The sequence below is a fragment of the Bos indicus genome, chromosome 1, assembly GCF_029378745.1.
Source record: "Bos indicus isolate NIAB-ARS_2022 breed Sahiwal x Tharparkar chromosome 1, NIAB-ARS_B.indTharparkar_mat_pri_1.0, whole genome shotgun sequence".
Taxonomy (NCBI): domain Eukaryota; kingdom Metazoa; phylum Chordata; class Mammalia; order Artiodactyla; family Bovidae; genus Bos; species Bos indicus.
The window spans coordinates 32,010,183-32,024,777 of record NC_091760.1 but is presented as its reverse complement, the minus strand read 5'-3'; positions in this window follow the sequence as shown (position 1 = coordinate 32,024,777).

Below are 14,595 nucleotides of genomic sequence, written 5' to 3'. Positions count from 1 at the left end.
CTTCCCATGAGGTGGCCAAAGTACTGGAGTTTCAGCTTTAGCATCATTCCTTCCAAAGAAATTCCAGGGCTGATCTCTTTCAACAGACCTTGTTGTGAAGACACAATTCCTCTATTTATGATGATCCTAGTGTCACCGTTGTTTAGTCCTAATTATTACTAGCATACATTTTCACTGTAAAAAGTGTTCCAATTTGGGCTATAAAGCATATGGTAACCTAATTTAAATACTCAATTGCTCTTTCCACAAGGATTTAATATACATGTATTTAAGTCACAAAACATTAGCTAGGGATGACATATGAGTAACAGTTTTAAAGCAAGTCCACCTCATCTGCTCCATTCATCCTCAGATCCACTCCTGTATTCCAATGTGGAAGTCTTCTGCTCTCCTTACTCCACATACTGTTTATGGAAATGGCAACTGATTTCATTATCACAGTAATCCTAAAATGTAATATGTGCTATTTTTATCTCCAGTTTACAGAGAAGAACACTGAGAGTTTAAATAACTTGGGTCTCACTGGTAGTCATTTGCAAAGCCAGCATCTGCTCCTGGGCAGTTAACACCTGAGTCCATGTAGACAGTGAGTATTCTCCTTCACTACACTATTTATTCTGTACCAATTAATGTTCTCCACCTAAAAGCGGTGGTCAAACATGTCAGGATAAATGCTTTCTAATGACCAAGGGCCTCTCCAAGCTTTTCACTTTCTTGCTCATAATTTCAGAGATTTACTCAGATGTCAAGTGACTTCTGTAAGATTTATCTCTTCAGTTGGCAAAAGTTGTTTATTTAATTCTCTTTTTAAAATTTATGAATTATTTTTAAAATTCCTTAGCTGTATAAGAGAAACATATAATATGATGACATTAATAAATACCAATGTTCTATGTTTCTCTGTAAACAGCTCATCTGGTAGGTGTTTCATCTCTTCCTTGGCTGCTTTAGAATATCCTAGACCTGACTGACCTTGCCATCTAGCATCATTCACAGTTTTTTTGAAAGTAAGGAAAAGTCTAGCTATAAATCAGTAAACTAGACTAAAATGTAAGCTATATACATGATTTTCACCTTTTGTCCTGTTCCTGCTTATGCATTCACCCTCTTTTCTTACAATGACTTCTCTGTGTTCCTTGATGGCAATGTTCTATCTCTAGCCTCTGATAGCTTGAACCTACTGTTCTCTATTCCTATAGAACTCTTCTCCACGTTCTTTGCCTGGCTAAGTCCTTTTTAATCTTAAGACTGGTGTATGTGCAGTTTATTTTGTGGATCCTTTAGGTGACTCCAAGTTGCTAAGTAAGTCAGCAGTTCCACAGAACATGACTCTTCTATATGATTGCTACTTCCCAGGTGCTTAAGAGTAATCGCCTACTAACTTATTTTACTCTCTTTTGTGTATGCTATGCTTCACTGGGAATAGCCATGCCGTGTTTACCACTGAAATAACTCCTGGTAGTATATTAACTAATGGTCAACAGATGTATTAGAATACATGGCTTATTCTAATTCTTTTATATGTCATACAGGCATATATATATAAATGATCTCAGTATTTAAGTTATGTATACACAACAATATAGTATAAGAATAATCAATGGAAAAAAGATGTTCAAGTAAAATCTGAGGTTAAAATAAAATACAATATAATTTAAGTGAAAATATCACCATGAAAATGATTAATAGTGTGGTTCATAATGGTCCTGCTAACATAAACAGGGGTGATAGGTGCTACTTTCATTTAGCTATAGAAAGAGGAGATGTCAGAAGATGACATCTGATTAAGATGTTCTAAAGATTCCTAGTTTAGTTATTCTCTCTCACTACTCCTTCCCCAATCTAAAACTGCCAGTGTGTTTGGCCTACAATTAAGGCAACTCAAAAAGTGGCACTGAGGAATGGAAGTAAGAGACATATTATTCTAAATCTAGGAAGAATTAGAAAAGTGTGCTATAGAAACAGCAGGGAATAGTTCAATAGTTGGCCTCTTGTGATATCTGTGCTTTTAATCTAGTTTTAATTTTATTCAAAAAGTGAACATTCAGAGAATGAGAGTGGGTAGGAAGAAAAAATGAAAGCTTTTAATTTTGGACAAGACTAAGTTATACTATAAGAATGACAAATTGATAGTGAATAATGTATGTTTGAAGAATATAATAAAATATAATCCTATAATCCTAAGGCTTTCCTGGTGGTTCAATATTAAAGAATTCACCTGGCAATGCAGGAGACATTAGTTCAATTCCTGGACTGGGAAGATCCCCTGGAGAAGGAAATGGCAACCCTCTCCAGTATTCTTACCTGGGAAATCCTATGGACAGAGGAACCTGGCAAGCTACAGTCCATGGAGTCACAAGAGTCATACATGGCTCAGCTACTAAACAACAGCAACAAACTTCCTAATTTTATATAGCTTGGAAAATATTTGTTATATAGTTTGAAAGACATTATACAATAATAAAATTATCTCATTAATTGCACATAATAACACTATGTGTAATGCATTAATATCAACATTCATAATGGTTTTTATATTATATAAAAGTATATATTAATCTCACTCTAAAAGGAACATAATCCTCATTGTTTAAGTCATTCTCTGGCCAGGTTTGGAAATAGATAATAGATGCTATCTACTTATTTTATCCTTATTAGTGTTATCTTTTAAAAAATTATGACTATTCTGAGGCTTAGGGTGATTATGTGAAAAATTAAAAAAAAAATAGTATAGTCAAAATTTAAACCCAATTATGTTTGTCCTCTTAGCCATTAAATTATAAGGTGTTTGGAGTTTTCCAAAACTAACTTGCAAAATGGGTGCATAAATATTTTCCTTTAGCACATTTTCTTACAAGGGTTCCCATTTTGCTTACAACCACATTTTTTTCTCACCAATTAATTTCAGTAATTTGACTTACTCTATATTTTTCCAATATAAAATATTAACTGCAAAGCAAAATATAAGGCCTATCAGATAATATTGAAATGATTTATCTCAAGATAAACAATGTTGAGACATAGAATCACAGCAATATTAAATATCTAGGATCTTAATTTTCAGTAATTGTTTAAAATGTGATACCTACTTTGGAAATATTTTTAAAAATAGATCAATACATCAGGTTATGACAATGCTCCACACCCAACTGTGACAACAGGGTAAAGGGAAAGTCCTTTGTGGGTGTCTTATTTTCTTGAAGAAACTCAAATTTAAAAAAAAAAAAAACAAAAAAAACAAATTAAATAAAAATAAAGGATTACTGGAGAAGTTCACAATAAAATGCTTAAACAAAGATTTCCTTTTCAATCAAACTTCATACTTACTGATAGGCATATATGATGTTTTTATTAATACTTGCATTATTTTTTGATAACAGCAACTTTACTGGTGTGTTCCCAACCAGTAGAAATATTTAATAATGGTTTTCATATTTAAATTCAAATGCTTCCAAAATAAGAATACTAGCCACTGGCACAAGATTAAATTATTTTAACATTAGTTAATTACAGATTACACATATCCCTAGCCTCCATTTCACTTTCTTCTACAATAATATGTAAAGAAAAATTTACCTTACTAGCTCCTAGATCAGTTGTAGAGAAAGGGATTAGTTTCTATTGTAAGAATATCCTCAAGCAACTCTCTTTGGATCCTCTCTCTAAAGGAATAGCTAGCTATGAGACAAAGTCCACCCAGAGGAGCACAGTCTCTGGGGTTTACAGTCACTTCTGCCGATCTGTTCTACCTCTGAGTTATCAGTCAATTATGTAGACATCAATTGTCACAAATTAACTTGCAAAGCCATAAAGAAAAGAGAGGAAGAAAGATTATATTTATCCACTTTTCTCTTTTTTCTGTTCTCCTTCCTTCTTTCCTTTCTCTTTTCCTTCCATTTTTATTCTAATTTTTCTTCTTTCATTTTCTCTTTTGTGTTTCTTTTTCCTCTTATATTTATCTTTGGTCTCTAATTAGTCAATTTCTCTTGCTGTTTTGCATTGGTTGGTCAGAAACCTGATTATAAATTACATCTCTACTAAATATTAGATCATATGAGAAGAGAAAGAAAATGGAAATTTAAATTAAAACACAGATACAGTCTTTTCATTTGGATTTTTTCCCCTTCCTTTTCCACCTATATGTTCTTATATTGCAAACAGATAAAAATAAATAAATAAATGTTATGGTCATGAGGTGTAAAGGACCTGTATTCTATTTTTTTTTTTTAATCATGCTAGTCAGAGAACGGACACTTGAAGGCACAGCATTTTTAGGTGCCTCCCCCTAAAACTACAAAAGATAACGTTGTTGACCTTTTAGATTTTGTGACCAGGATGTATTTTTATTTTTAAATTATTTGAAACATGTGAAATGTCATGTATGAAACGAGATGCCAGTCCAGGTTCAATGCACGATGCTGGATGCTTGGGGCTGGTGCACTGGGATGACCCAGAGGGATGGTATGGGGAGGGAGGAGGGGGGAGGGTTCAGGATGGGGAACACATGTACAATTTTTTTTTAATTAAAATTGAATTAAAAAAAATAAAATAAATTTTAAAAAATAAAATAAAAAAAATAAATTATTTGAAATTGGTAAATCAAGTTTAATTTACATATGATCAAACTGGGATTATAAGTAACAATAAAATAGATACAAATAGACCTCAAAGCTGAGCTCCAAAGAATTGATGCTTTTGAACTGTGGTGTTGGAGAAGACTCTTGAGAGTCCCTTGGACTGCAAGGAGATCCAACCAGTCCATTCTGAAGGAGATTAGCCCTGGGATTTCTTTGGAGGGAATGATGCTACAGCTGAAACTCCAGTACTTTGGCCACCTCATGGGAAGAGTTGACTCATTTGAAAAGACTCTGATGGTGGGAGCGATTGTGGGCAGGAGAAGAAGGGGCCGACAGAGGATGAGATGGCTGGATGGCATCACTGACTTGATGGACGTGAGTCTGAGTGAACTCCTGGAGTTGGTGATGGACAGGGAGGCCTGGCGTGCTGCGATTCATGGGGTCTCAAAGAGTTGGACATGACTGACCGACTGAACTGAATTGAACTGAACTGATGTATGTCTTTTATTTCAGTTCATCAGTTAATAGGGTGATACACTTTCTAATAGTATTTTCTTATTATCTCTGCTGAAAAGTGCATCTTTAATAAGATTGTGCTATTTTTCTATAATGCTGAGATTAAAATAATGTACTCTGGAGAAGTCTTATACAAACCTATATCTTATTCTAGTTACCCTGCAAAGGGTGTTTTTCAGTGAAAGAAATGATTAAGCAAATGTGTTGAGACATTATAGCTGCTTGAGAATAGATTTTTACTTTTTGTTGTCATTATTTGTTGGTTTTAATGGAGGTCTTTGCACTCATTAAAAAAGAAAATCTTGAGAGTAAAAGAGAAGATACAGTACACACTCAAAAAAAATTCATTATGCAAAGGCATTGGCTTTTAAATACATAGGAAACAACATTTTTGCTAAATAAAAATGTAAAATCAAATGCCTCCCATAGCTATTTTCAGAAATGTCTTGTCAGGACATTGGAACAAAATATTCATAATGGCAAATTAAATTGAATGTATCAATAGATAGATCTTCATAAAAATTAGAAAATAAATGCAATCTCTTTTAGAGGGTTGCCAAAAATATGTCATATGCTTTATTTGAGAAATCTTAATTTTTTTTATTAATACCTTTTTAAAGACTGAATTATACATATTGTTTATTTTGAAAGACTATAGTAAGCTTTGTGTTTTGTTTTGTTTTGTTTTCAGAAAAGAGACTAGCTTGAAATTATAATTATATATCAATGTCCCTATGATCTTAATTTAGAAAAATATAACCCTCCTTTCCTAATTTTAAATGTGGTAAAATCAGTTTCCCCTGGTCCTTACTGACTCATTTTTTAAAAATGTATTGTTTGCTAGCTTAATTTTTCAAATAACTTTATTATATTTTCATGTGGTATCAAAGTTATTTTTTAGAAGCTATGGATTTAGTCTACTGACTCCTAAATAATGAGCATAAATTTATTCTTTTCCTGGAAAAAGATCATTAAAATCAAATTGAGTTTCCACTTTAACAATATTAGCTAAGTCAAGAGTATTACACAAATTGATAGTGTTTTAGGAGGTTATGATCTAAAACTTATAACTAGTTAAGGTCTTATAGAAAAAAATTAATAAATTAATTGCTTTGGTAATTAGGCTTTTTTGTAATTATATATATATATTATATATGTAACCACATATGTATATTTGTATTATATCCTCAGATGTTTTTAATCTTATTGCTGAAAGTTTGTTCACTTTTCACCAACTTCTCCCTATTTTCCCAACACCCCTGGAAACCACTTCTCTATTCTGTTTCTATGAGTTTGGCATTTAAGAAAAATATTCTACCTATAAGGAATACCAAGAAATAATTGTCTTTTAGTTTCTGATAATTCCATAGGGTTTCCTCGGCACTAGAACGGTAGATGCTTCCTATAGTTATCTTTCTGTTGGCCCAGTGTTTCTTTGGTGGTTATATGATACAGAGTCCAAACCATACTATTTTCTCATGGAACATAAATTCCTAGTAAATCATGCAAATGACAAACTACTTAAATATACATAAAATCAAGAATAAATTAGAAGTGCTTAAAGCCAGATTGAAGGGTGTATGGGTACTAAGTCTCTTCAGCTGTGTCCAGCTCTTCGTGACCACATGGTGTGCAGCCCTCCAGGCTCCTTTGTCCATGGAATTCTCCAGGCAAGAATACAGAAGTGTGTTGCCACTTCCTCCTCCAGGGGATCTTCCCAACCCAGGGATCAAACCTGTGTCTCTTACATCTCCTGCATTGGCATTGTCAAGCAGGTTCTTTACCACTAGTACCACCTGGAAAGCCACTGAATCCAAACTATGTATTTTTAGATCTTAAGTTGGAAATGGTAGTATGCTGTGATTCAGAATAGCTATAAATAATGCCACCCTGCATCATAGTAAATGATGCTGGTCATGTTTCTAGTTGTCCTTTCTTTTGATCACAAATGTCATATTAATATCCTGGTAATGTCTGCAATACAGACTTCCTGATTTATAAACCAACCTCTTGCCAATTTATTGTTACTAAATCTATGGCCTATTATTCTGTAAATGGGTAAGCAGTCCTTTCAGTAAGCACATACTGAAACAAAGATATATAAGCCAATTACTTGCCTAGTTTTCTACCCATCCTTTATCTTTCACAAAATCGTTGTCTCTTCACTTGGAAAAAGCCTCTTGAATTAGTAAACATTAGGAAACCCTATGCCAGATCTGCTTGAATATAAAGCTCAGGGTTTTATGACAGTTGGCAGATGGACTAAAACAGGAGTGAGTATATAACCAGGGGTCTGATTTGGGAATAGGGTCAAGTGTTTACAGGCAGGTAGAGGAGCATGCTTCCAAATAGAGGTGAGAACTAAAAATGATTTACAGATATAAAAACAGAACTGGCATTATTACCATAATTGAAAGTTCCAGATCAAAATCAAATACCCATATGTCTTAATGAACAGGGTCATGGAATGCAAGCAGGAAAAGTCTAAAAGATTGAGTAATTGTTCCAGAATGGCAATTAGCATCACAGAAGTCAGATAATTTGTATTATGGTATGCTTACAGTGAGAATGGAATTTTGATGGAGAAAACTAAGCAGTAAAACTTAAGGGTAGATAAAAGTTTTATCAGGATTTGAGTATAAAAACAGAGCTCAGTTACAGTCAGAACTATAATATTTTCATTTGTTATTTGACAATGTGAATAGACTGTGTCTCATTGAATGAATATGATTTTATTGCACACAGACCTTCTTTGGCACTCTGCGACTGAGATGTCATAGATTCTGTAAAGGTTCAGAAATTTGACCAGGGACATTGATTCTTTTAATTTTCTTTTGACCTTATCATCATGGAGGGAACCAAACAAATTATCTCTCCTGTTTGTGAGGCCAAAAGTGATATTAAACCAAGCTGTTACAGGGTCAGACATTTCTTTCCTTAGAAGGTATACCTTCTTTCAGATTTTTCTTAACTTCTCAAAGATTAAAAAAAAAAAAAATCAGAACAATGCAGTACAATGAACAGCCACATCCAGTTAACATCCAAATGTGTCTGCATGTGTGCTAAGTCACTTCACTCGTGTCTGACTCTTTGCATCCCTATGGACTGTGGCCCTTTAGGCTCCTCTATCCGTAGGATTCTCCAGGCAAAAATGATGGAGTGGGTTGCCCTGCCCTTCTCTAGGAGATCGTCCTGACCCAGGGATCAAACCTGCATCTCTTACATCTCCTACATTGGCAGGTGGGTTCTTTACCACTAGTGCCACCTGGGAAGCCCACCAGATATTTCTGTGTTGTGTCACTCAGTCATGTCCAACTCTCTGTGACACCGTGGATGGTAGTCTGCCAGACTGCTCTGTCCGTGGGGATTCTCCAGGCAAGAATACTGGAGTGGGTTGCCATGATCTCCTCCAGGTGATCCTCCCAACCCAGAGATTGAATCCAGGCCTCCTGCATTGCAGGTGGATTCTTTACCATCTGAGCTATCAGGGAAGCCCCCAGACATGCCTACTTCCTACATATTTCAATACTAAGTCTCTTTGTTGTAGATCCCATAACTGGGAAATTAAGTGTATTCACTTGTTCTCTATGTTAAGTTCATATGCTAGTGCATCCTGATACCATACTTAATTTTCCCATTGCCTACACATGTAGATAACTCCACTAAGAGCTAAATTCTGATCTATAATTTATTGAGATTCCTAACTATAAACATTACCATAACTTCTGTAGACTATAAAATATAAATAAACCGAAGCCCTTGATTTCACAAAGTTTAGGCTCTAGTGAATAATAAGATAGGCATTCTTGACAGAGAAACTAAGGAAACAAGCCAGGGATTCAAGCACAGAGAAAGATAGACATGAGATTTCAGAAAGAATTATTCCTGGCTGTCTCCTTTATCCCCTGTGACTTAATCTTCATTTTTCCCAATTCAATCTACATATATATTTTCTTTGACCAGTTTATGTTACACAGTTTTAGGAAAGTGGGATAAATCAGAGATCAAAAAGTTTATTTTGAGCTCTTGCTAGATATCTTTACTCAAATGAAAGTGAAAGTGTTAGTTGCTCAGTTGTTTCTGACTCTGTGCGACCCCGTGAACTGTAGCCCACCAAGCTCCTCTGTCCATGGAATTCTCCAGACAAGACTACTGGAGTGGGTAGCCACTCCCTTCTCCAAAGGATCTTCCCAACCCAGGGACTGAATCCAAGTCTCCTACCTTGCATGTGGCGACTTTACCATCTGATCCACCAGGGTAGCCCAACTTCAGTGTGTTGCAAACTGAATTAATCACTACACCTTCTTTCGAGTCCTCAGACCAGTATTTTTCTTTTCTTTTTTTCCTTGCATTACCACACCTCAGTCAGTGTTCCCATGTTTATCCACTTGAAATCTTTGAGACATCTTAGATCCATTCAGGTCCCTCATTTTCCAAACATTGCTACCCAGATTTTTTCCAATTAAAATACTGTTCTGTTCATTCTTGTTCATTCTTTTTTTCCTGAATCTCCATTGCTCTCTTTTTGTAAAACTGTTGTTTTCAGTTGGCTTCATAATGTTTTCCTCCTCTTATTTCACTTTTTCCAATCAATACGAAACAACCAAAGTTTCTGTTATGTTTCCTTTTTTTCTAAAATGAAATATTTTTCCCAGAATTTCTCATTTGTAAATGTATAAATCCCTTCACATACGAATCATTGTGATATGTCTTGGACCAGCTGTCCAATCTGATCTCTTCCAATACCTCTATTACATTTATTTGGCAATATGTAACTACAAACTTGTTATGAGCTCATTCATATGTCAGACCTTTGCACATTTGCTAGAATATGCTCAGACTTGGTGTTCAGTCAGATAATTTACTCTTCTCTGTGAAGTTTTCCTTTAACTCTTTCAAGCAGGGATGTGATTTCTGTGTTCACTCTTTTTGTATGTATTTAAATTTTATCAATGTTGTTGTTCAGATGCTAAGTTGTGTCAGATTCTTTGAGACCCCATGGATTGCTGACACAAGACTTCCCTGTCCTTCAGTATCTCCCAGAGTTTGCTCAAACTCATGTACATTGGATGGATGATGCTATCCAACCATCTCATCCTCTGTCTCACAGAGAATTAAATTAATAATCACATTGATTTCTTTTTTAAATATTTATTTGGCTGCATCATCTTAGTTGTGGCGTGTGGGTTTCTCTAGTTGTGGTGCATAGGTTTCTCTCTAGTTGCAATGTGCAGGCCCAGTAGTTGCTGTACCCAGGCTCAGTAGTTCCAGTGCTTGGGCTTAGTTGCCCCAAGGCACGTGGGATCTTAGTTACCAGACCAGGGAAAGAACTGATGTTCCTTATATTGCAAGGTTCATTGCTAACTACGGGGCCATCAGGGAAGTCCAGTCACACTGTATTAAACCAAATCATTTGTATTTTTATCTGCCCTCTAAACCATATGTTCCTGTAGAGCAAGGACCAATCTTACCATTATTGTGAATAACTTGGCAGGAAGCCTGTTACTTACATGGTGTTTACCAAAACATTAAATGTAGCTAAATGTGTCTGATAGATTTTAAATTAGTGACCTTTATCTCTCTTCTCTATAGAAACATAATAATTTTAAACTTGTGAAGATAGTCAGTGGAATGGAGTAGTCACATCACATTCCCAAATCAGGAATTGGGAAAAGAAAATTCTATGAATCAGGATGAGCTAGTTTACACCAGGCTGACAACTCTGCTCCCACTTCCACATTTCTGTAGTTTAATAATTAAATTTACCTTTCACTCATCAACTTAGCTCTTAATATGAGTGTCCTTCTATGGCAACTCTCCTCTGTGAGACTTCTCAGCAATCCATATTGATGGAGTCTCCACTGTACAGATTCTCTCTTTCCACAATCAGTATGAAAAAGAAAAGAGCATGGAGAATTGTCCATTAATTCTTCTGTATTTCACTGGCTTATTTTTCATTTGCAAAAGTGAGTCTTATAGCTACCCTAAACTTTAAGGGGACAGAGAAATGTAATCATCTCATATGTCTAGGAGGAAGGAAAGCAAGAAATATTGCTTTCTACTATAATGATATAGGCGCTAAGTAATCAACAACCATTATTTTTAAAAAATCATTTAATATTAAATATTTGCATGCCATCTTAATGTATTACAGTGAAACCATTTAATAATTGACCATATATCAAAATGATATAGTAAAAAAAAATATGGTTGACTCTTCCATGTTTCTAATTAGATCATGTTTATTAAGGCTAGGTAAGATTAAAAAAGAAATATTGTAATTTAACATGACAGGAGAGCTTTCTTTTTAAAGACTGTGGCAAATTGTGGCTAAAACATCTGAGCATTATGAAAACTATATTTATAACTATATTGTAAATGTATGTATTAAATATTTGTATCAGTTTATATAATCATTAGGCATACATTATTTTTTTTCAATTTATAAAACTGAGTTTGAAAATGTACTTGTATGGTTGGATCATGTAATTGTTATTTAGATGTGTGTCCTTGCTCAGTCACTTCAGTCATGTCTGGCTCTTTGTGATCCTATAGACAGTAATCTGCCAGGCTCCTCTGTCCATGGGTTTCTCCAGACAAGAATACTGGAGTGCCCTCCTCCAGGTGATCTTGCCACCCAGGGATTAAATCTGTGTCTCTTATGTCTCCTGCATTGGTAGGTGGGTTCCTTATTACTAGCAACACCTGGGAAGCCCTGGTATTTAGATATGGGAGAGTTTAATCATTATAAAATATTAATCCTTGCAAGCATCATTTTATACCATAAATCTTACATTCATGTTTCTACACCTAAGATATTGAATTTCAAAGCAGTTATTATTACTACATGAATTAATATGCAAATAGTATATAATTTCTCATTGATGGAGTTCTTTCTATATTTTGCTGTATGTTCTTAGTAACTATGCCTTAAGAACTGTTTCAGCTCTCTTTGTGAGTATAATGAAGTTGCCCCTTTGTATCACTAAAAACAATACAAATTTTTTTTTGTCAGTAGTACTCTAGGTTGTCCAGCAGTCAATCTTTTGTTGATTTTCTATTTGATATTAATTTATTTGAATAACTACTAAACCATCCCATATCCTCAAATACTTTGATTTGTTAGAATGACAGCAGATGTTCTGTTGAGAAAATCCCTGCAGTTTTGTTTCTGCCTCTCCTCCCTTTATCAGTCACACATCAAATACAACAGTTAACTAGCTTTCTCAGAAGGTGACTTGAATTTTCTCTTCCCAGCTGCTTCTAGACAGTTCTTTATTTGCACCCCCCACCCCCAAAGATAGAGGATTAACAATTTTCTCTTACTCTGCTCTATATCTTCCAATTCAGGATATTCATTGATAAGGGCCATCATACATAATTCAACTCTGCATTTCAAGCTGAGAGAGATCTATAGTAAAGTTATAAGATCTCTTTTTTAGGAATACTGAGAATTTAAAGAGTCTCTAGAGAAACAAAATTGTAAAATTCTTTTAGAGGGATTCTCTGTAAGTTCTCTTATTCTGTCTATTAATATTTTTCAATTTTCTCCTTGGTTAGAATTTCATTTTCAGCATGCTATTAGGCTGCAAAATGATAACTCTACAGGCCATTGAAGATGTTAGTTGCTCGGTCATGTCCTACTCTTTGCAACCACATAGATTGTAGCCTGAGATGCTCCTCTGTCCATAGGATTTCCCAGGCAAGAATAGCGGAGTGGTAGTCATTCCCTTCTCCAGGGGATCTTCCTAACCCAGAGATCAAACCTGGGTCACCTGCATTGCAGGCAGATTCTTTACCATCTAAGCCACCAGGGAAGCCCCTTTCAGATCCCTGCTGCTGCCGCTAAGTCGCTTCAGTCGTGTCTGACTCCGTGCGATCCCATACATGGCAGCCCATCAGGCTCCCCTGTCCCTGGGATTCTCCAGGCAAGAACATTGGAGTGGGTTGCCATTTCCTTCTCCAATGTATGAAAGTGAAAAGTGAAAGTGAAGTCGCTCAGTCGTGTCTGACCCTTCCCGACCCCATGGACTACAGCCTTCCAGGCTCCTCGGTCCATGGGATTTGCCAGGCAAGAACACTGGAGTGGGTTGCCATTGCCTTCTCCATTACAGGTCCCTAGCCAGCCTAAATGTAGTAAAATCCTTAATGTATTGCCTAAGCATGCATCTGCATTGGAGAAGGAAATGGCAGACCACTCCAGTGTTCTTGCCTGGAGAATCCTCTGGGATGGGGGAGCCTCATGGGCTGCCGTCTATGGGGTCGCACAGAGTTGGACATGACTGAAGTGACTTAGCAGCAGCAAGCATGCATCAGATATAAGTTGCTTATTCTTAAATTTACTCTGATACTTCAAAAGGAGATGCTGTAATATTTCTATATGCTCATTTGTTGACTAAACGCTTTTACACATATTAGATAATACAGAGTAGAAATAGGTTTTATTGAAAAAATTAATATGGGCATGAGTACATTGTGTGTGCTTTTGTATTCAAAATTGATTATCTTTATTGAAGACATGTGATTTTTTTTCTCTTTTCTTTGTTAATATTTACTAAGAAAAATGTTCAACTGATGGCTTCTATAACTATTCTCCAAACTAATATTAAATTCTCTCAACAGAATTTCTTAAGGGATGCTGGAAAAACATATCAACAGAAAAATTGCCATCCATAATGTCCAACAAATGAGGTGATTTTACTTATTGCAAGGCATCATGTCAATGATTATTTTAAGATGCTAGATGGTGACTGCAGCCATGAAATTAAAAGATGCTTACTCCTTGGAAGGAAAGTTATGACCAACCTAGATAGCATGTTGAAAAGCAGAGACATTACTTTGGCAACAAAGGTCCGTCTAGTCAAGGCTATGGTTTTTCCAGTGGTCATGTATGGATGCGAGGGTTGGACTATGAAGAAAGCTGAGTGCTGAACAATTGATGCTTTTGAACGGTGGTGTTGGAGAAGACTCTTGAGAGTCCCTTGCTGGGAGGGATTAGGGGCAGGAGGAGAAGGGGACAATAGAGGATAAGATGGCTGGATTAGGTATCACTGACTTGATGGACGTGAGTCTGAGTGAACTCTGGGAGTTGGTGATAGACAGGGAGGCCTGCGGTGCTGCAATTCATGGGATCGCAGAGTTGGACACGACTGAGCGACTGAACTGAACTGAACTGACTGAAAGGAAACCAAGGGGCTTCCCAGGTTGCACTGGTTGTAAAGGACCAGCCTGCCAATGCAAGAGATGTAAGAGATTCGGGTTCAATTCCTAGGTTGGGATGATCCCTTGGAGGAGGGCATGGCCACCCACGGCTGTATTCTTTTCTAGAGGATCCCATGGATGGGGAGCCTGGCAGACTACATTCCATAGGTACACAAAGAGTTGAACAGGACTGAAGTGACTTAACACATGCACAAAAGAAAATGTGCTTACATATGTATAAATAAGTTTTTATATTTTCATTTAGTGTACAGAGATCTTCCAAGTTCCCACTTTACCAATG